General features: G+C 43.3%; 2 pseudogenes; both read left to right on the top strand.

Moving 5' to 3' along the window:
* Positions 1 to 14579: 14579 nt before the first annotated feature.
* Positions 14580 to 15542, top strand: LOC112203834 (annotated as a pseudogene).
* Positions 15543 to 21956: 6414 nt separating this feature from the next.
* Positions 21957 to 22747, top strand: LOC112203833 (annotated as a pseudogene).
* The last annotated feature ends 625 nt before the right edge of the window (positions 22748 to 23372 follow it).

Genomic DNA, 23372 nt, shown 5'->3' with positions numbered 1-23372 from the left:
CCTGGGAGGACGACGATTTCCTGCATCGAAGACAGGTGCTCACGATCTCACCCGAGACTTCATCTTTGAGGTTGGAACTCTAAACCTCATCCCTGTTTCATTGGATCTTTGGTATTGCCAGTTTCTGGGTTTTGGGTATTTTTTGTGATATGTTCTTCCCCGATGTGTTCTGAGAGTGTAAAGTGAGTCTTAGGGCTGGGTTATGGTGTTTGACAGAGTTAGGGCTTAGGGATTTGCTAGATGGTCGAATTTGGGTTGAGTGTGTTTGTCTTGTTTTGGCATTTTCTGGGTGACTGTTCTTGACGTTCTTGGGTATAACTGATATAGGGATAGGTTAGATCTTGTGTGAGCTGACTGATTTGGGTTTTAGGGTTTGGGATGGCCAACGTCATAGAGATTTCAAGCAGTGAGGACTCCGGGTCTGAAGTGTCGTTTAGCGCGGCGGATAGAATTTTTATTGACTCGTTGCGTCCGTCTGCTCGTACAGGAACCTCACTGCCAGAACCGCTAGAGGTTGAGCAGCTACAAACCATACCCTGGGACTTAGCCATGGGTCTTGCTTCGCGTCCAGAGAGTTCTAGGGCAGAGGAGGCTGCCGCTGCCCAAAATATGTGTGATGAGCGGTTAGCAAGTAATAGTGCTGCCAGTGGTTCTGCTGACGGGGGAGAGTTAGCGGGGGAGGATGCTGAGTCAGCGTGGGTCCTCCAAGACGGCACCCCTGTTAATGAGGCGGGAGGTAGGATGACTGTTGTCGCCGTCAACTGGCTGAAGTAGATGTTCCGGTTGCTAGGAGTGGTGAAGCTGCGTCCGCCGACGGTGGACGAGAAGGCCTCGATTCTTCCAGCGGGCTTTGCCGCCGTGCATGAGGCAATATTCCTCCAGGGAGTGACTTTCCCGCTGGTGCCAAACCTTCAAATTTTGGTGTGCGAGTTAGGCGTTGCTTTTGGGCAAATCTGCCCCAACATGTGGCGGTTGATGCTGGCGCTGAACTCGCTATGGCTGTTGTCGGGTTGCGAGGGACCAACTGTGGCAGAGGTGCTGCACTTCTACGAACTGGTGTATGTGAAGCGCCAAGGTTGCAGAGGGCAGGTAAACTTAAGTCGCCGCCAGGGAGCGCCCAAGCTGATCGAGAACCTGAGAGATTCCATGTACGTCTTACTGGCAGGGGACCTTCTGTGTTGCCACGACGGAGTGGGAATACCAAGCGGGGTCCAACGAGGGGGAGCCGACGTTTAGGATTAAGTCGGAGTTTCAGCCTATCTGAGGTTGTTTGTTGGTCTCCGCTGAACATGACTGGCGGGTTTTTTTTTTTTTTTTTTTAATATTTATATAGCCTTGTATTCTGTATTGACAATTACCTTTTTGGTGCAGCGGGGTTGCGCTATAACCTGACTCGTGAAGAAGAGTGCCGCGTGGCACGTATCAGAGGTTGCTGGCGAAATCACAACTTGCTGGATTTTCGTCTCCTTACTGGTTGGGAGTTGCTGGTCGACCAACAACTGACTCGTGCCGTTGGTAAGCAATATCCGCCATACCGCGCCCTTGATGAGATTGTCCCAGGCTGACAGGTTTGTTGTTGTTGTTGTTGTTTTTTTTTTTTTTTTTTTTTTTGTATAAACTCCGCCGGGTAACAAAGCGAGCCGTGACGCCTTTGCCAAAGCCATGGATCGTGCTGAGATCGACAACTTCTTGGAGACCATGTACGCTTCCGGGCTGGCGGCTCAGCAGACGGTTGTGAACCCGGAAACGCTAGCGCTAAGCCCGTCCGAGGTTCCCGTGGTGCTACCCATGCCGCACCACTCCCATCTTGGTGGTGACGGCCTGCCTGGCGTTCAGGCGGGGACTGGTGCGGCAGAAAGAGAGAGTGCCTACCACCCGGCGAGGGGTGCATAAGGAGAAAACAGTGCGCCCAGCGGAGGCTGTCACCATTGCGGGGTTGGAGCCGCCGATGGGGGGATCAAGGCTTGCCCCCGCTGGAAGCACATGAGTGCTTCAGCGAAAACGCTGTCAAAATGACTCTAGCGGGGAAGAGGAGGATGACGTGGAGATCACTGGGGCCCTCCAGCAAAAGAAGGCACGACAGGGTCCACCCAAGGCTCCTGCGGACGTGGCAAAAGAGGTGCCCGCGAGCGACCTGGATTCCTTTTCCGCGTACGCCGAGTTCTTAAATGACGGTGAGCGGGAGTTTCTTTACCACCTCTGTGAGCGGCTCGGGTTCGGCGGCCTGGAGGGGATTGTACACTCGACCGCCGTTGACCAATCGCCCTTCAGCACGGCGTTTGGGCATATCTCCGTTGGACTGCACGAGATGTTTCTGGCGGCGTCGAAACAGCCTCGGGTTGAGCGGGAGCTCAGGGAGGAGGTGACGGGTCTTCAGAGGGAGTTGGGGAGGCCCAGGACAGGTTGGCGGACGTGGAGCGACGCCTGACAAAGGCCGACTGTGATGCAGAGGATGCCCGTAGCAAATTGGCCTTCGCCATTGAGCGGGACCTGGAGCGGAACAATCAATTCTCCAAGCTGGAGCAAGATATGTCCCTGCTGCAAGATCGGGTGGCCGCCAAGGATAAGAAGGTTGAGATCCTTTAGCGGGAGTCTGCCGCCAGGCTGGCCGAGGTTAAACCGTTGGAGGGTGAAGTTGCTCGCCTGGGGGCTGAGGGGAGCCGTGCTGCGGCCGCCACTGTGGAGTCATTCAAGCAGTCGGCGGAATACAAGAAGGCGCTGACTGAGGCGGCGAAGGCTGGTGCCCTAGCCAATGTGGAGATGCTGAAGCAGAAAGGCGTCATTGACTGGGCGAAGGCGTCCATGCCGGTTGTGCCGCCAGCTAAGGAAGCTCCTCCGGCAAAGGGTAATTCCCCCACTCAGGTTGATGGTGCCTGCTCAGGTAGTGGGGAAAGTGGCGCATATCTGGCTGATGACTCCCAGCGGACTCCTCCAACCCAGTCGGAGGTGCCCCGTGCTGGGTTCTTGGCGACCCATACCCGGGCGAATGGTACAATAGAGACTCCAAGTCCTACTGCCTGCGGATCTGACCAAACAAACCGCCTACATCCGCCGCCACATGCCGAAGGTAGCCGAGCCAACCCAGCCAACCCTTGAAAGATGGAAGTCATTTTTTTTTTGTAGCCACTGAGGCGTAATTGTTTGATGTAATGAACTCTTTTGGGTGGGGAGTCCCAGCCCTTAAATGTATGAAATTTCAGAATTTGGTTTTTTGTCATGATGTCTGTACCGCTAGAGTTTTGACAATTTTGCTTTTGCCAACGAATGAAACATTAAAGGAATTAAAATTGGTCCAAGTGCACAATATAGTGGACGTGGTCCGCTGACTGGCGTTGCCAGTTGCCCCTAGTGCTAGACTTGGTAACAATGGTTTGAATAATTCCTTGTTTCATTGATAGCTGCCTGACCAGCGTTTACAAAAGCGGGGTCGTACCCGTTGGGTAGCTTCCCTTAGCTAAATATTGAACAAAAATTTAGCTAAGTCAAGATGCTCTTGGGTAGCGACATGACTATTTGTAGTAATACCGAAGGTGTTCGGTATTCCAAGGGTGGGTCGTTGCGACGCCATCCTTGTCCATTAAGTAGAAGGTGCCTGGGCTAACGACTTCTACAATTTTGTATGGACCTTCCCAAGTTGGGCGGAGTTTTGTTGGCGGTGGTATGACTTCCTTCATTACCCAGTCCCCCAGTTGGAGGTTGCGGGCTTTGACCCTAGCGTTGTAGAAACGCGATACCCGCTGCTTGTTTTGCAGGTTGTGCAGATGGGCTTTGTGTCGTTTTTCCTCTAGGAGATCCCTGTCAAGGTTGACGCTGTCGCTGTTGGTCTCTGGGCAGTAGCCTTCGACCCTAGAGATTGGTTGAGTTACCTCGATGGGCAGGACGGCCTCAGTTCTGAACATCATACAAACGGTAGTTTCACCAGTGGAGGAAGTTGGGGTCGTTCTGATGGCCCATAGAACTTTCGGGAGTTTCTCTGCCCACAAACCCTTGGCCTTGTCTAGTTTCTTCTGTAGCAGCTTCTTGATTATCTTGTTTGCTGCTTCGACCTGGCCGTTGGTTTGGGGGTGAGCGACGGATGCAAAACGCATCTTGGTACCCAGGTTGGCGGTGAAAGAGATGAGTTCCTTGTTATTGAACTGTGTGCCTTTGTCTATGATGATTATATGCGGGACACCGTAGCGACAGTAGATGTTCTTCCAGAGGAAGTGAATTACCTTGGCGGTAGTTATTGCCCTCAGGGGCTCCGCTTCTATCCATTTGCTGTTGTAATCGATAGCAACAATGATGTATTTGAACTGGCCTTTTGCGTTTTGGAATTTTCCCATCAAGTCCAGGCCCCACGTTGAGTGAATCCATGGACCAGTGATGACCGACAGTGGTTCCGCCGGGGCATGTGGAAGATCAGCATATTGTTGGCATTTGTGACAAGATCTCGATACCTGCCGGGCGTCGTCACCGAGTGTAGGCCAGAAGTAGCCTTGTCGAATTGTGCAATTAGCCAAGGATCTGGGGCCCGAGTGGTTTCCACATTCTCCGCCGTGTATCGTTGCCAGAACGACCTTTCCCTCCTCTGGGGTTAGACAGCGGAGGTTGGGGTAAGTGAATCCATGGCGGTAAAGTTTGTCATTCTGGATGTTGTAGCGGGTTGCTCTCTGCTTGAGCTGTCGCGCCTTGACTTTGTCCTCTGGTAATGTCCCGTTGCGCTTGTACTTACTAATCTCGTCCATCCAGCTAGGATTGACCTCAATGTTGAAGATCTCCGCCAGGGTTTTTGTGATACTTGGCTTGTCGAGACACTCTACTCTTGTGTCAGCTGGACTCTGGTGTGGCTGGGCGGTTGCCAGTCTTGCTAGTGAATCAGCCTTGGCGTTCTTTTCCCTGGGGATTTGTGTGATGGTGTGAAATTTGAATTTTTTAAGCAGTGTCCTGACGTACCCTAAGTATGCTGCCAACTGCTGGCCCTTGGCCTGAAAGCTGTCGTTGACCTGGTTAACGAATAAACTGAGAGTCGCTGAAGATATTGACACTGTCGGCCCCTGAATCGATGGCAAGGAGTAGGTCGGCAATGAGTGCTTCATACTCCGCCATGTTGTTGGAAGCCTTGAAGTTGAATTTCAACACGTACTCCACGTTCAGTCCCCCAGGACCTGTTAAGATGACTTCGGCGCCGCTGGCCTTGGGACAAGAGGAGCCGTCCACATGCAGGTTCCAGTCTGACTGCCGGGGAGATTGTTCCTCAGATACCACTATCTCCATTCCTGGTTCTGCTCTGACTTTGGATTCGGGCTGACGCTCGGTGAGCTCAGCAATGAAGTCTGCCACCGCCTGGCCCTTCATGGCGGTTCTTGGTTTGTAATCAATGTCAAACTCGCTGAGATCAATGGCCCACTTGCTGAGGCGCCCCGAATGTTCAGGGTTCTGCATTACTTGTCTCAGCGGTTGATTGGTTAACACATGGATTGTGTGGGCTTGGAAGTACTGGCGGAGGCGTCTGGCGGCAATGATCAGTGCGAGAGCAAGTTGTACTAAGGGAGGGTACCTTGTTTCTGCTCCGTTCATGCCTCTGCCCGCATAAAACACTGGGAGCTCATCCTGGCCTTCCCGCAGGACGATGGCGCAGCTCACCGCTGATTGTGATACTGCTAGGTATATGAATAATGTTTCTCCTTGCACAGGAATGGAAAGGAGTGGAACTGCCACCAGGTACTCCTTTAAGCATTGGAACGCCGCCTGGCACTCCGGGTTCTAGTTGATGACTTTCTTGTCAGTCGTTTTAAGTACTTTGAAAAATGGGGCGCACTTGTTAGTGAGTCTGGAGATGAATCGAGATAGGGCGGTTAGCTTGCCCTGGAGGCACTAGACGTGTACCTTCCATTCCGGGTCCTTCAGGTCGAGGATGGCTTGCACCTTGTCGGGGTTAGCCTCGATGCCTCGTTCACTGACAATATAACCTAGAAATTTGCTGGCGGTGACGCCAAAGAAGCATTTTTCTGGGTTGAGGCGCATACCATAGGCCAAGAGGATTGTTACTATGATTTTGAGGTTTGCCACATGTCCGCTGGCTTTTACGCTTTTGACCAACATGTCGTCCACGTAGACCTCGATTATCTTACCCAGGTGTTCCGCGAACATGGCGTTCATCAGTCGCTGATAGGTAGTGCCTGCGTTCTTCAGACCGAAAGGCATAACACTGTAGCAATATAATCCCTTGTCGGTGGTGAAGGTGGTGCACTCCTGGTCGACGGGATGCATCTTGATTTGATTATAGCCGGAGAAAGCGTCCATCATGCTGAGGAGCTCATGTCCAGCGGTTGCATCAACCAGTTGATCAATGCGGGGTAGCGGGAAACTGTCCTTTAGGCATGCCTTGTTAAGGTTTTTGAAGTCGACACACATCCGCTACTTGCCAGTAGGCTTCTTGACCATAACCAGATTGATAATCCACTGTGGATAGATGACCTGGCGGATGAACCCAATGCCCTAGAGCTTGGCCACTTCCTCTCCTATTGCATGGTATTTCTCTTCGTCGAAGGCTCTCCGCTTCTGTTTGATAGGATAGAAGGATGGTTTGATGCTCAACCTGTGCGTGATGATTTTAGGGGAGATACCTGGCACGTCTGCATATGACCAGGCAAAGACCGCAGAGTTGTCGCGTAAGAACTGAGTGAGTTCCGCCGCCACCTTTGGGTCTAATTGAGCGCCTATGCGGACTGTCCACTCAGGGTGCTCGTCAGAGATGCTGACAACCTTTAATGACCTTTCTGGATTGACTGGCTCCTTCTTTACATACTTCTTCTCGTCATCCCTAGGATCCTCAAAGATATTAGGTGGCGGTGCCTGACCGCCAACTGCTAGGATCTCATGGCGGCGGGTTGACCGTGCTATGGTAGTTGAATAACATTCTCGTGCCAACTGCTGACTTCCCTTGACACAGCCTGTGCCGTTAGGTGTGGGGAACTTTATGAGAAGCATATATCCGGCGTTGATGCACTTGATCTTGTTGAGTGCTGGCCGGCCAATGATGGGATTATATGAGCTGAAACAATCGACAATTATGAACTCTGTATGTACTTCCGCCATACATGGACTAGCGCCGATAACTAGTCGCATTTAGTCAGAACCTAGCGGTTGCGTGATGTCACCGGAGAAGCTAAGCAGTGGCTCATGATCTTGGAGTAATTTTCTGTTCCACTTAAGGTTGTTGTAACAATCGCTGAATATGACATTGACAGTGGACCCGCTGTCCACCAGGATTCTTGCCACTGACCATTTGTCGAGAATGGCATCGATCAGGAATGGGTCGTCATGGGGCTGATGTATTCCGCTTTCCTCCTCCTCTGAGAAGGTAATGGGCTCCCAACCAGATTTTGGGAGTTTGGCGGATCTTTCGTAGCGGATGTTGCAGATGTCACGCCCCCAAATCCAAGGCCAATATTGTACTGAAATATGGCTCGTGAATTTGTGACGTGAGTCAAAACAATACAATTTTCTTCTTGAATAAATCAACAAGAAGTAAAAGAAATTATATACATTTTTTGAATAGTACTTTTATTAGAAAACAAATATCGGTAATATATTTACAAAACCAAAGTTAAGCAAAATTCGAATCAGTACAGGTATTTACTAGAAATAGTAGTAGAAAAATATTATTTTATCTAGTAGGTTCATCCCGTTTCCCCAAGCATCTACTCAATACCTGAAAACAAGAAGGTGTAGCATCATGAGCAACACAAGCCCAGTAAGTACACAACTTACATTCTTATATTAATGTGTCTTATAAGAAATCAAAACTAAACAACCAAGTAAAATGTACCAAGAACCATTTATATGTTCATACGAATTCTTAAATATGTATATATATACACACAATACACACACACATATATACAAATATATTCATTCATGTGAATGGTTTGGTAATAAATCACAAAGTCACATCTTCTTATCAAACCAACAAATATTGTAGTATTAATATGTGAAATAACCTTAAAGCAATACATGCTTGATTTTCTTTTTACCAACACCTTCACATATTCAAAATATATCATGGATAGATATTTGATCAATTTCACATAATACCTTCACATATTCAAACCTTCACATATTCAAAATATATCATGGATAGATATTTGATCAATTTCACATAACACCTTCACATATTCAAAATATATCATGGATAGATATTTGATCAAAATAACGTAAGTACAATTCTCTTTTTAGTGAATTTTCAGATTAACTGGTAACAAATCACAGATCCACGTGTTAGGGTCCATAATACCAAAACACGGGAAAACCAGGTTGACTGGTATCAAATCATAAATCCACGTGCTAGGGCCATAATCCCAAAGCACGGGAAAACCAGGTTGACTGGTATCAAATCATAAATCCACGTGCTAGGGCCATAATCCCAAAGCACGGGTAAGCCGCAGCATACCAAGGCCACTCTCCAAAGTATGTATACTCAAAGTACCACCCTTCCTAAGAGTATAATAGTGCACTATCTGAAGGGATTAGAGCCCACAGCTTAACGTCATCATAACACCCAAAACAGTTTTACCAGTAATTCACTTAAGCACGGGGTTGTTGTAATCACCCGGCTTTACAATTGTACTTTTCAGACATAATCAATTTCACAACATACAATCTTTATGAATTATAGATCGAAATATATGTATATGCACACACACATATAGATACATATACTTAGGAATAATCTCATATGAAAACATGTATAACATAATTGTATATCACAAATAAGTAAATTCACTAGCAAACAACATAATTAAAAAGAAGCTTATACATAATTGAAATCAAGTAAAATAGATAATAATAAAGCACAAACATTAAATAAGTAACTATAAACAATTTAACAAAATTAAATTATAGTTAGTATAAACATTAAAAAGAAGCTTATACATAATTGAAATCAAGTAAAATAGGTAATAATAAAGCACAAGCATTAAATAAGTAACTATAAACAATTTAACAAATTATATTATAGTTAGTATTTCAGTCCTTATGTCCAAATCCATTAAAGTTCATCAACCATGTTTATGTTTCTCCAATTAGAGTCATCAAACTTCAAGATGTGTTATGTTGTCCATCACAAGTCCGAATTAGTCAAATGAGTACATCATTTCAAAGGGTTTTTCACAAGGAATCCAAAGGAATAAGTCATGTAGTCCAAATCAGAGTGATATAGTCCAGAAATGGTGAAGAACCTTAACAGTGCAGAAACCGATATTTTAATACTGTCCTTTGATATCTCAGTCTTTACGTATAGTATAAAATTACCATTAATTCTCAAAATTTCCAGATCACAAGTAGAGGTCCTAAGCTTCAAATTGATATAAAGTTTGTAGAAAATGGTTAAGAAATGAGGGAGATATGAATTTTTGAAGTTGTGATGGCTGTATGAGATTTCCAGCAAGTTTAAAAGTTGGAAACTTTGATTAGCCATAACTTCTTCATTTCTTAACCTTTTTTAGTGATTCAAAAGCCTAAATTGAAGAACTTTTGATGAGGAATTTAATACTATAAATAGTTTTGACAAAACAGATTTTTTTATATACGAAAATACTGGTTTGCAGTAAAGCATATCCTTTTCCATCTTATCATTGATTATGTAGTTTGATAAATCTTAAAGACAAAAGAACATAAAAATGTATTCATGTACTTACTTAAGAAACTCAGGGGTGAGATGAAGATTTTGGTCTTGAATTCAAGCTTGGACTTCTTTAAGAAAAACAAAGGGAGCTTCTAAAGAGAAGAAAGGATGAAGGATTTGTGTGGGAACTTGAGTTTTCTCTACAACTAAGGGAGTGTTTGATCAATTTTGCATTTGATCTTCAAGCTTGTAAGAAGTATGATCAGATCATATGCTTAAATAGGATAGAATTAAGCATAAAATAAGTAAGTGGCAAATTATTATAAGGTGAGTGACTAATTACTATTTAGGTTAAATGATTAAAATGATAAGATAAAATTAAAAAAAAAATAAAAAGAAAGAAAGCATAAATCCACTTGCTAAATATATATATATATATATGCATATATATATATATATATATATATGTATGTATGTTCACATACACATCCATATGCACATTTACCCAATTAATAAGTAAAGAACTTTAGTAAAAAAAAAATTACAATAATTAGTACTAAAATGACATGCATCACAAAAATAACATAGATGAGAGTCTTGAGCTCAATAACAAAGATTTTTCAAATATAGTTAATAATATAGTGTTCTATAGTTGACACTAATTTTCGGGTTATTACAGCAGACCTCCTTTGGGTGATTTGGCAGTGCATAACGCTTTCTTGCCCTGTGAGACATGTTGGTGATTGGAGCACCGCCGTCGATAGTGTTGTTGCGGCCCAAGGGCTCAATGTTGGCGATCACAGGTGGCGGTTGGCGCACCTTGAATTGTTCCATCTTGCCATCACGGTACAAGGTTTCAATGGCCGTTTTGAGAGCATTACAGCTGTTGGTATTGTGACCGCTGTCTTCATGGTGTTTGCTCCACCTGCCGGTGTTTCTTGGTTTGCCCGTTTTTGGGTATCTTCCTGCGGGTGGCTTTGGGATCTGATCCTTGCACTGATTGTATATTTCCTCATACGAAGCTGTGAGGACTATAAATACCGTATACCGCTGAGAGGACTCCGTTGGTTTGTTGTGGTTGTCCCCATGGGATGGGCGGTTTCCCTTGTAGTGTTGGTCCTTCTGTCGCTTGTTCTGGTAATGTCCTTGTTGCCACTCCCTCTTCTTGTCAGTTGGCGGTGTGGCGGGAGTTTTGCTAGCGATCTCCTGATGACTGGAGGAGGGTTGTGCTGATTTTGTTGGTGTTGCTGGTGGTGGTGGGGTTTCTCCATATGTGATGAATTCTGCTTGGGCATGAATGACCGCTTCACTCATGAGGTGGTCGTACACCGCATTTGGATGATTGTAGTTAAGGTGATAAAGGAATCGCCCCTTGAGGAGTCCCTGCTTGAAAGCCGTCGAAGCCATTGTTTTATCAAGATCACGGCATTGAGATGCTGCCGCCCGCTACCTTGTGACGAATGCCTTTAGTGTTTCTTCCGTACCCTGTTTGACGTTGAACAGCTGGCTTGTATTGTGGTGTCCGGCGGACAATAGGATGAACCGAGAAAGGAAAGCATGTGATAACGCCAAGAATGAGTCAATGGATCCAGGCGGGCACTCGAAGAACCAGTTCATTGCCTCATTGTCCAGCGTTTCATTGAACAAGTGGCACAGGGTGGCGTCATCGAATCCCTTATTATTGGTGACCTTCTTGAAGGTGTCCATATGGACGAAGGGATCAGTCTTATCGCTGTAATGTGACATTTTTGGAGTCTTTGCGTACGTCGGTCTGACAGCCTGCAGGATCGCAGCGGTGAATGGTCCTGGCCTGGACGTGAAAAGCGGATTTGAAATTGGCATCGAGGCGCCTGATTCCGCCCGGACTAACCTTTGTTCCAACTGCAGCATCCTCTCCAGTAATTGAGCGGTTGCCTCGCCAGCGGGGCCTGGCTGGGCACTCCACTGGACAGACCCCCGCCTAGGGGCGGGTGGGTTTCCCTCGGTTCTCGCCCTAGCCCTCGAGCGGTGGGTGTGCAGCGATGATTCTACTTAATGTTCCAACATTAACTGGGGCACGGGGGCGGCCCCGCTCCCAATAGCTCTGGTGGGTCTAGCAGGACCTGCAAATGCATGACTGGTGTTAGTGCCAATGCGCCGGTACTAGGCCGGCTGTGCCTGGTGCTCCGTGATTGTTCGCTCCGTGCCGGGTTGGCGATTGCCTCCAGCGTTCTCTTTAGTTCATCAAAACGTGACACCAATGTGGCCACCTGCTTTTGGGCCTCGGCTTTTTCTTTGCGCTCTTGTTCACGTTCTCTGTTTGCCTTATGAAGATCCGCCAGTGCCAGGTCGTATAGAGAGGTGAGGTCTTGGCCTGGTGGGCGGCTGCTACCTGGGTTTGTCTCACCGCCGGGGTTTACCGAGGTGCTGAATAGTGTGTGGTTGATGTTTACCGCCCGGTTGGTGGGTTGGGGAATGGCTGACTGGTCTGCCTGCTCTTCAGCGTTTCCCCCGCTTCCGTTAGTCATGGTGAATGTGGCGGGATGACCTTTTGTTCAAGAGTTGCCACAGACGGGGCCAATGTTAATGCTCAAAGTCCGACGGTAGCCGATCTTTTGTTTAACGCGGGTCCGGTGGGCGGACCGCTACTCTGAGGACTTGATGGCCTCCGTTAGCTGTCACACGAGAGACAAGGCGTCAGAGAGAGACCGCGTTGGGCGGTCTTCACTTCTCCAATGCCTAAGTCAGTCAATGCATATAGGCAGCATAACAATAAGTGAGTAGTAAATGCGTAATTAATGAGGAGAGAGGAGATGACCTTTTATAGGTGAGGAGAAGACTGATCTTCTTTTTGTTTTCGATGTGGGACTGATGTGCTTTGATTCCCAGCGTCCTGAGCTTCTGATGCCATCTTGGCGCGACTCATGGCGGCGCGTCAGCAGTGATCTGGGGTGATCCGGGGCTCAGGCGGTAGCCCGCCTGGCCATGCTTTAGTAGGTCACTCCTTTGGTGGGAGTTGGTACCCCTGGCGGTACAATGAGCGTGGCTCATTATAGCTAATTATGCTTGCAAATGCACATGTAGGTACAGCAATAGTGATGAATAGATTGATAAATTGACAACTTATTAGTCTTGTGGCATCTAGAATTTAAGTGTGGTGATCATTAGCTAGCTTAATTGTAGCTAAGCTTGCTCGGGTCTCTATTAGCTTGCTCTCTAGGCCTCTAATTTTAGATATTGTTGCCTTAACCGGCGTTGTCAATATATCGAAAGGATAATTGGTTTAGTAGCCTTAATCGGTACTATATACGGGAATCGACACATATAGGAAATGCATGCATTTGTGAAATTAGCATCGATGTTTACAAGATAGTTAGTGTGAATCACCCGACACTCCCATGTTCTAATTAATTTGAAAATCCAAATTTAATTTCTTGCTTGATAATTAGTTGTTTGCTTTTATTTTAGTTTGCATTTAATTTAGTTAATTCTCAATTCAAAACTCCCAAACAAAATTCTACCTTGCATTGTGTATAACTCATTTGGGCTACAAGTTAGTGGCTTTGATTAGGCTTAGTGTGAGCTAAGCCGAGCATTCTTGAGGCTTGGTGCCTTGTGAATATTTTATTTTATTTTAATTTTCCTTGTATGCTTTTAAGTTATTCTAGCGCCAATTACCTCAGTTAGGTCCAACACCTAATCCCCGAGGTACGATAATCAAGGATTTAATACTTTCCTTACTTGACAACGATTCGTACGCTTGCAAAAGTTTATGCATTAAGTCATTATTTCATCTGTCATTGATGTTCACGTATGATCTTGAAAAGAGGTTGATTGTATCATGTAGACGAGGAGAAAATATAACCTATAAGAGAATATTTAATTAATAATTTGATATATTAAGCATTTAATTTTTATTTTATTTTTGTGAATTCTTCTTTGTTTTTATTGTTATTTATTTATTAATAAGAAGGGGTATAGATGGAAGTTTGAAGACAGAAAAATATAAATGGTGTGTATTAAGTAATTGGGGCCGTGCATATAAAACTTCTTTTTTATTTTATTTTATTGGTTTGTTTTTGGGGTTTGGGTTTTTTAAATGAAGAGGATAAATTTAGCTTTTGGTTGCTGAGTAGAAGAAATAAAAATAATTGAGGCATTGACCAAATGCTCAAATTTAAGCCAGCATGAACACACTTACCCCATTAAGAGATTAATGCTCCCATTCACTAAGGCAAAAGACACTAATAAGGTCACCTTACTTATCAAATTACACCAGTACCACTAGCAATCTCTCTCGGACACACACACACACTATCTCTCTCTCTCTCTCTCTCTCCCTCCCCACATTGTCACTGGACTTAGATCGGAAACCCGACTCTAGACTAGAACTCAATGCCGCGTACGACCAGATTTTGCTCCACTCAGCGACAAGATCCGATCTGCTTCAATAGACGCTCAACGATGACGACGACCCAGACCTCGATTAGCCCTGCTTTAACAGAATTTGTGTTCAGTTGTGACCTAATTATGAACAATTGGGACTTGGCTATGTATTCTGAAATTGGATGAATTATGAAATTGGTTTTCACTTTCTCGTGTTTGCTGAAGACTCCAAACAAAGGTTTTGCTTTGCTGCAACTGTACATCAAGAACAAGAAGAAGAATTTGTAAAGTAGGATTTGGGCAATGAGCTTCGGAAAGTAGGATTAGATCTTGTAACAGTCGTTTATTTTATGACCGTTTTCTGTTATTTGGTTTAACTACTTGGTGATTTGTTAATTTCGTGAACTTCTTCTAGAAATTTACTATTGTTCTTCCTTTCTAAATTTTGTTGCTAGATTTCTTATTTTGTTTTATTTTTCGTCATTAAAGTTTTTGGTTAATAATAGTGTTGGAAAACCTTTAGTTTTGGATCGGTTTTTAGGTGGTGTTTGTTACACGGGATTAGACTGGATTGGACATTCTTATCTAGTCCAATCCCAGCTATCCCATGTTTGGCAGCAAGGGGACTCTTTTTAATGAGACTCCACCGTCCAAAAAACCACCCCGACATCGTCTACCACAAACCCACCAAAACCATGGGATTGTGGAAGCCACTCTCACTCGATCCACTCTTCCCTTCCGTTCGTCGTTCTCTCATTATTCTCAACCTGCAATTCAACCTCAACCCATCATTCTCAGAAAGGATCCCGAAATTGAGCCCTCAGCAGTGCGATTCTCTCTCCACACCCACCAAACCTTCATCACCACCCAAACGAAGCACAAGTGCATCCTCGACTCTTGCCGCCATCTCTAACAGGAGGGTTTCGACATCACCTACCTTCCGGTGAAGACCGACAGGCTCATCGACCTGGACCAGCTCCGGGCCGCGATCTGGCCCGATACCGGACTGGTCTCAGTTATGGCAGTGAACAATGAAATCGGTGTGATTCAACCTATGGAGGAAATCGGAGATATCTGTAAGGAGTTCAAGATTCTGTTTCACACTGATGCTGCTCAGGCGTTAGGGAAGATTCTGATTGATGTGGATAGGTGGAATGTGAGCTTGACGTCGTTGAGTGGACACAAGGTGTATAGGCCTAAGGGAGTTGGGGCATTGTACATGGGGCGGCGGCCGAGGATTCGGGTGGAGCCTCAGATGAATGGAGGTGGGCAGGAGAGGGGGATAAGGAGCGGGATGGTTTCGACGCCGTTGGTTGTGGGGATGGGGACTGCTTGCGAGATTGCGAAGAAGGAGATGGAGTATGATCAGAAGAGGATTAGTCAGCTGCAGGAGAGGATGCTGAGTGGGATTAGGGAGCAGCTAGATGAGGTGGTGGTGAATGGCAGTATCGAGAGAAGGTACCCAAAGAGGATCCCATGTTCTTGTTGGTGCATGTTGAAGGTTTTGCAGGTTGGTTCTATATTTAATCCCGCTGGCACCAAACATGGGTCAAGGCAATCTATAGCATAACCTAGCTTGAAGAGTGGAGGACTCTAAAAGAAATTAAGCCGGGGTAACACAATCCCCCCTAACAAACGCGGCCTTATAGTACTAAGATAGCTCGTCCCTCGGATGCGCTGCTGGATGAGTAGCAAATTGGAGGGTTTTTATAGCACTCAGAAACTTTCTGAAAACTTAAGCGCATAAAGCGCGTTCTCCTAGTATTAAGTTTAGTTTTTTTTTTTTTCCTTAATTTCATTTTTCAGGTTTTCTGGAAGAAAACTTTCATTGTTTCTTCGTCCAAAAAAGCTACCGTAGCATATTGGCACTAGTTAATGCAAAACTTAAGGCAGGAAATTTGCCACTGTGCCAAATTAATAAAATTCATAAGGGTGGCTCACAATTAATTATAGAGATAGTTTCATAGCCTAGAGGTCGCGAAATAAAAACTCAACCATATATCCGCAAGTGCTATTAGCTAGAAGGCTCTCGACCAAATTCTCAAATTTGACTTAACAAATACCCACTTACTCCACTGAAAGATTTGTGTGCCCCATTTAAAGGTAAAAAGACCAGTTTGGCATTCGAATAATTAAAATGTCGTTGGAGACTTCACTGAACTCCGGTCTCCGGTTAACGGCCACGGGAATTCGGTCACCTGTCAGAGGTTGCTGGAGGTCCCTAAAAAGGTATTCAGAGAGGTCGTAGGAGACTTTTATTACCCCCTAATAAAACCCAATAATTTTTATTGGGGGCAATAACAGTTTATTAGATATTATTAGGGGGAAATAAAACCATGCTCCGGACTCCGGTTACGAGTCACTTGAGAGGTTGTTGGCTTTTATTATCACCCAATGAAACTAAATAAATTTTTAATGTGAGGCAATAATAGTTTATCGGGTATTATTAGGGGCAATAAAACAAGATGCCAGACTCCGGTCACTGGTCGTCGAACTTTGATCACTTGTCATTGGTCGCCGAAGGTTTCTGGAAGTCTGCAAAGAGATTATCGGAGATTTTATAGGTCATCGTAGACTTTTATTATCCCCCAATAAAACCCAATAAATTTTTATTGGTGGGCAATAAAAGTTTATTGGGTATTATTGGGGGACAATAAAACCGGATGCTAGACTCCAGTCACCATTCTAGAGGTCGCTGGAGACTTTTATTACCCCCAATAAACCAATTAATTTTTATTCGGAGGCAATAAAAGTTTATTACGTGTTATTTTAGGAGGGCAAAAAAAGGGACGCCGGACTACGGATACTAGTAACTGGACTCCGATCATTGGTTACCAGATTACGACGGCCGGTTATCGAAGTCCAACGAAGTTTCTGATGAGTTCTCTCTCTCTCTCTCTCTCTCTCTCTCTCTCTCTAAGTGACAAAAATAGAGAGGGCAAAAAAATTCTCCTAAAAATAAATAAAAAAACAATAAAAAAAACTTAGGATATTAGGGCAAAAAATATATAATTTATTGGATTAGTGGGCAATCTTATAAAATATTTGGGTAAATAAAGTTAATGTAGTTTAAATTTGAGTTAATGGACATTTTCCCTTAACAATATTATTAATATCATTTGATATTGATCAAAATACTATTTCAGCATTAAAATGGTCGGAAATTTTGGTCGACGGAAAGCAAAACAAAAGAACACAGGCACTTCACGAAGACCCATGATATAAAGCTCAAAAGAAAGAAGTAAAAATTTAGACAGGAACGTAATATGACACAAATATTATAAAAGATATTTTGGAGGAAGATATATTTCAAAACAAGATATTTTGGAGGAAGGCAACTAGGCAAGTGGCTACGCAAACAATATCAAGAGAAAGTAGAGGCCAGATTAGAAGGACTTTTTTTCTTTTGTAAGTGAGATTAGAAGACTTTGACCCTCAAGTCTTCGTCCCAGCTCTAATTATTTAACTATTTTTTATATATATTTTTTTGTTTTGATAGCAACTATTTTTTTATATGATCGAATGCAGGTAAGACTAACCATTATTTGATTCATATCATATTCATATAGAAATGATTTAATCGACCATTGTCCGGACTCCCGAGTATCAAAAAGAAAGTAGAGGCTAGGTTAGAAGACTTTGACTCACAAGTCTCCCTCTAACTATTTGTCTAGAAACATCATATTATACAGGATGCTAGCTTTCTTTCTAATTAATTGTAGATGTATCCCGTAAAGCTAAGTACGTACCTAACGGTCCTAACCAATATTTGACCATTATAGTTTCATCAAAATGAATATTTCAAGTATTTACTAGTACAGCCACTAATTAAGCTACTCGATCCCCTCTTCCCCAGTATCATTCTCAGTTTGAATACAGGACTATTTAATTGTGTAAAGGCTAAGAGAAAAGGAATGCTGCATCTACTGGCAATCAAATTCTTTAGGTGTGTGTACGTGTTGCTACTTGCTAGTGCTGAACAAGCTACCTAAAACTCTCCTCCGAGCAGGGTCATCGATCAATAGTATTCATTTTCCCCAGCTATATACCTTGTTTGGATAAACTCTGTAGCTCCCAAGCTTGTTAGATATACGTAGTGATCATGACACACTACTCGGATACCTTCACCATTTTGTTTTAGATTTGAGGAAAATATTTAATTGTCTCGCTTCCATTGCAAATAGGGAAAAACATAAATTATACCTAAACATTAAGCAATATTAAAAAAAAAAGAAAAGAAAAAAAAAGAGAGAAGAAGATAGAAATCCAATTACAACTACTTTAAGAGCATCTTTAGCAATGCTAATTATATTTTAGTCAAATTTTAGCTAGAGTAGCTAAAACGTTATTTTGACTAGCAAGTTTTAAAATACAGTTGCATCAGTTTTATCTATTTTAGCTAGTTTTAAATTTATATTAATTTTTAAATGAAGATTACATAGTTTAAATATATTATTAAATTATATAAAATAACTAAATTTTTTTTTTTTTTTTAAATTATAAAAAACCTCATCTCGCTATCTATATTTAGGAGCGACATAACTAAAAGTTATAATAGAAAGCCACTTAGGAGTCTAGTGCAGCTGTTAAAATAGATATAAAACTAAACATGATCTCTAAATTAAATAGCTAAAGAGCTAAAATAAAGAGTCTGCTAAACATACTCTAAGATAGCTAAAATAAAACGATCGTACTGTTTCGAATATATAAAAGATTAAGAATGGAGTATAGTTAAGTCTTCAAAAACGTCACCGCCTTTACGAACTATAGCTCCTCCACCACGTCCTCCAATGAGCAAAATTAATGACTCCTTTATGGTCACTAGTACTATACAGAAAGAACCTGTAAGCTAGAATAATTGTTAGTCGGGTTGAAATCTTCTGTCCTCTACATAAGGGAGGAAGGAGTTAAAACCCATCCCAGGGATTGAAATTCCCAATCCAAAATCAAACCTATATAATGCACCAATCCAATTTCTCACTTATAAAAACAATCAAAGGAATCCAAGAAAAAGAAAAAAAAACAAAACAAAAAATTGGTCGTAGTATATGAACTTATGACCACTATCAGAATAGCAAACCAACCGAATTCACCATTCTTTCTCTCAAGTTTTCCACCATCACGCAGAACTCTATCAATTGGATACTCTATTCTTCCATTCACCACATAAACATGAACTAAGCTGGAGACTCTCTTAACTAAAACTACAACGAAATGCAGAGATAACATTTTAGCTTTTATTCCAGGACCGTGAGGCAAATGGTGGTGGTGGTGATGCGTTGGTAGCACGGCTGTCAGGTTATAGCTTTTATTTTCATCTTCTTCTTTTTTCCTCTAAGAAATCGACGACATTTTATTTTGGACTAAATTTAGTTTAGTCGCTCGAACTTTAGGGCTAAAATCACTCCTGACTTTTTTTTTTAATCACGATGGTCCCTGCACTTCTAAATTACATCAATTTAGTCCAAAATTTGACTTTAACTCGAAACATGACGTCATACGCTGATGTGGAACCGACATAGGGCCCCACTTTGCAAATTTTAAACACCCACGAAAGGTAAAATAGACATTTCCAATTTAATCTTTTTTTTTCTTTTTACCAAAATTTATTCTAATTTCTAATTTTCTTTCTTTTTCTCCCTTCTAACTTTACCTCTCTCTCAGATCTCCCAAGCCTAAAAGCCAAATCGATTCAACACACGCCCTCCTCCACCACATCCGAACTCCAACGCCGATACCATCATCTTTCATGATCAAACCATGCACCTGCCTGCCAAATCAGAGATACAAAACACTAGCACAAGCAGAAAGAACCGAAACCAATGTCAGTGAATTCGGATTTTCACCTCTACATGCTCTCATTTTCTTAAACACATCCAACACCACCCTTGGAACCCCATTCTGTAAACGCCCTATTATAAAAGCATTATAGCTCACCACATTCTTGACAGACATATGTTCAAACAACTTTGCAGCAGAAACCCTCCTCACAGCTCAAATACATACTCACAGCTAGGTAGCAACATAAACATCACTCTTAACCCTGAGCTTCACCGCCACACAATCCATTCCCATCCCCTGCTTCGCATTGTCACACGCCAAAACACACTAGCTATAGTAACCAAATTCAACCTGAGCCCTCCAAAACCAATGCTCTTGCACACTTTTAAAGCCTCTATGCGATGTCCATTATGCAACAACCCAGAAATCACAGTGTTTACAGGAGCCAAGTTTCGGTGAGGCATTTCGTTGAACACCTTGAGACCTTGAGTGCATCATCCATGAGGTTGAGCTTCATGGAAGAGTCCATGAGAGCGGTGATAGTGTAGATGTCGGAGAAGAACCCGGTTTTCAGGAGATGGGTGTGGACTATTTGGACTTGAGGGGCTGATAGGAGCTTGGCACAGGCTTTGAGAATAGGAGGAAATGTGAATTTGTGAGGGGGAAAAGAAGCAGAATGGTCTTGGCATAGGGTCTCAAATGCTACAGTGCTTCCTATGGGTGCCCACCAAGAACCAAGCTTCATATCAAACGTCGTCTTCTATTTCAAGCAGTCCATAGCCACCACCAATAGAGTTAAAATTGCGAAGAAAGTCTGAGCTCTGACGCAAAAATCACAACCCAAACTAAGTACACATGAACTCAACTCATTCAGTTCAAAAGATCACACCTTTGATTGAGCTAGGGCCCGAAGTCAAACCTGGGTTCCGCGTTGCATGTAGGGCTGGTCAAAGTTCAACCCTGGCAGCTGTGGGCCATGTGCCTCCGGGTAAAACTGAGCCTCGGAGCTCATGGGCAACGAAGAAGGCAGCTCCTTTAAGTCCTGATTATTCAACACAACAAAAACGACGCCGTTCTCCTTTAAGTCCCAATGTCGCATCGCTGCCCTTATTGGCGCCCTAGAGCCAGTCGATTCCCATCCCCGGCATCATCATCATCGTTGTCGGCTTCATCCCCAATTTCACTCTCAAGACCTCCGTTAGGTCTGAGACCTCGAGCAGAGTAAGCCCCGATCTTGTCCGTGATCGCTGAAACCTTCTAGGTGGGGCTGGTGTTTTCTCCAGCGCGGCGGTGGTGTAACTGGCGGCAGAATGGGAGGAGACATAAGATCTTGATTGGAGATTAGGGTTCTGGAGGAGAATTTTGAATTGAGAAGAAGAAGAAATCGGAGTAGGAAGAGGGTTGGAAGAAAGGAAGAAGACGAAAGGGAATAGAATCAGGGAAAGGAAGAAAGAAAAAGAAAAAAAAATATGAAGAAGTAGGGCAGTTTGGACTTTTCGTTCAAATTAAGGGTTAGAGTCTGAAAGGTGGGACCCCATGTCGGTTCCACATCAGTGTATGACGTCATGTTTTGAGTCAAAGTCAAATTTTGGACTAGTTTGATGTAATTTGGAAGTGCAGGGACCATCGTGATTAAAAAAAAAAGTTAGGGACCAAAGTGATTTTAGCCCTAAAGTTCGAGGGACTAAACTGAATTTAGACCTTTTATTTTTTAAGAAGTTAATAGAGTTTGTAGCCCTTAACACTTATAACTTATAAGACAGGTGGTATACATGTGATAAAGTTTGAAAAAGAGACAGAGAAAGAGACACAGAAAACAAGGACATAGGATTTCAAGCAGTGCTATAGTTAGGAATTCTATCAAGGAATTTCAAAAACATGATTAAAATAGCTCACTAACCTTACATATACAAAAGAACTAAATTTTTGTAGTAAATAATAAATGATAGTTTCACTACAAGAAAAGATCTCATTTATAGCATTTCACCATAGCGTTTTTTTCACAAGTGCTATGTTATATAAGTTGGTTATAATTCAATAGCGTTTGTACTTTTTAAACGCTATCAAAATAAGACACCACCCCCAAAAATGAAAGCGGCAATGATAAACAGAAGCGCGGGGTTTAAATTTAGTGAAAAAACATTCTTTCGCGGCCAACCAAAGGATGGTCTCATTTATATACTCTCAGCACATGGGTTTAGATCTAACCCCCTTTGGTGCACTTTCCTCTCTTCCCCTCCGATCCAATTTCTTGACGACAACCAAAATGTCACACTCCCACTCCCACAGCGAAAGCGACACCGTTCCCCTCCACCCTTCCTCCCAATCCGACATCAACGAGATCAAAAACCAAATCAATGCCAGCGTCCAATCGAGCCCCACCACCGTCCTCCCCGCCAAGCCTCCCAGCCCCAACGCGCCTCCATCCCCGTCTCCTCTTTCCCCTTCATCTAATCTAACCTCCCCAACCGGCCCCTCCCTCCTCTTCCAAGCCCAAGCAGCCGCCGTCTGTCCCCGCCCCTCCGCCACCAACAACAACGGCCCCATCAACATAGCCGCTTCTGGGTTCGGGTCCCTGCCCAACACCCTAACTGAGCCCGTTTGGGATACCTTCAAGAGGGACTTGTGTCGGATCATCATCAATTTGAAGCTCGTCGTCTTCCCAACCCCTACTGTGAGGACCCCGGAAAGGCTCTCAGGGATTGGGGTCTCTGCGGTCCTTTCTTCTTCATTGTGTTCTTGGGTCCCACTCTGTCCTGGTCTGCATCTGTCAAGAAGGTGATGATCCATTCTTGCCTTCTCTTGATTTTGTTAAATTTTTTGACTGATTTGATTAGCATATAGGTAATCTGATGGGACATGGAATTGATTTTTCAGTCTGAAGTTTTCACTGTTGCATATGCTGTACTTGCTGATGGTGCTGTCATTTTGACATTGAATGGAATGCATAAATACATGAATTCAAAGATGAGATTCTTTCTATTCCAAAGATGAAGGTTAAAAAATCGCAACGTTGTTTCTACTCTTATTCCTTTGTGGTTTATTCTATTTCTATGTTGGAGCTGGCAATCTAATGGTTTAGTCCTACAGTGAGTCTCTGTTATCATTTTGGTAGTTCTTTAGAATCTTGCTGCAGCTATTTAAGTACTGTAGGCCACTGCTATTGTGAAATCAGGATTAATCTTTTTTGCACATTAAAATCCACCCCAAGTTTTGTCCAAAATTTCAAAGAAATTATGTGCTTTTCATTACCTCTTCTGTTGGGTATGTCAAGTAATTAAATTATGTGTGTGGTAGAACTAAGTATGTTGCATCATTTTGTTGTCTATTTATGGTTTTCAGAGATGAGAAAACTGATCAAGAGGAAATCGACTGAAAGCATAGGAGGGGGGAAACTATAATTAAAACTCCAGTTCAGACTGTAAGTAAACAAATAATGGTATCTTCCTCAGATTTTATTTTAGTGCTGTAAATACTGAAATATTGGCATTACTGTTATTAGCTAATACATATATACAACTTGCATACATATATATATATATATCATCATCATCATCATCACTTCTGTATACTTTGGTTCTGTTTTTGGAAGATAGATATTGTTGGTTTCTACAATGCA

The sequence above is a fragment of the Rosa chinensis genome, chromosome 5 (genome assembly GCF_002994745.2).
Source record: "Rosa chinensis cultivar Old Blush chromosome 5, RchiOBHm-V2, whole genome shotgun sequence".
Taxonomy (NCBI): Eukaryota; Viridiplantae; Streptophyta; class Magnoliopsida; order Rosales; family Rosaceae; genus Rosa; species Rosa chinensis.
Note: the sequence above shows the minus strand (reverse complement) of the source record. Positions and strands in the feature narration are given on the sequence as shown.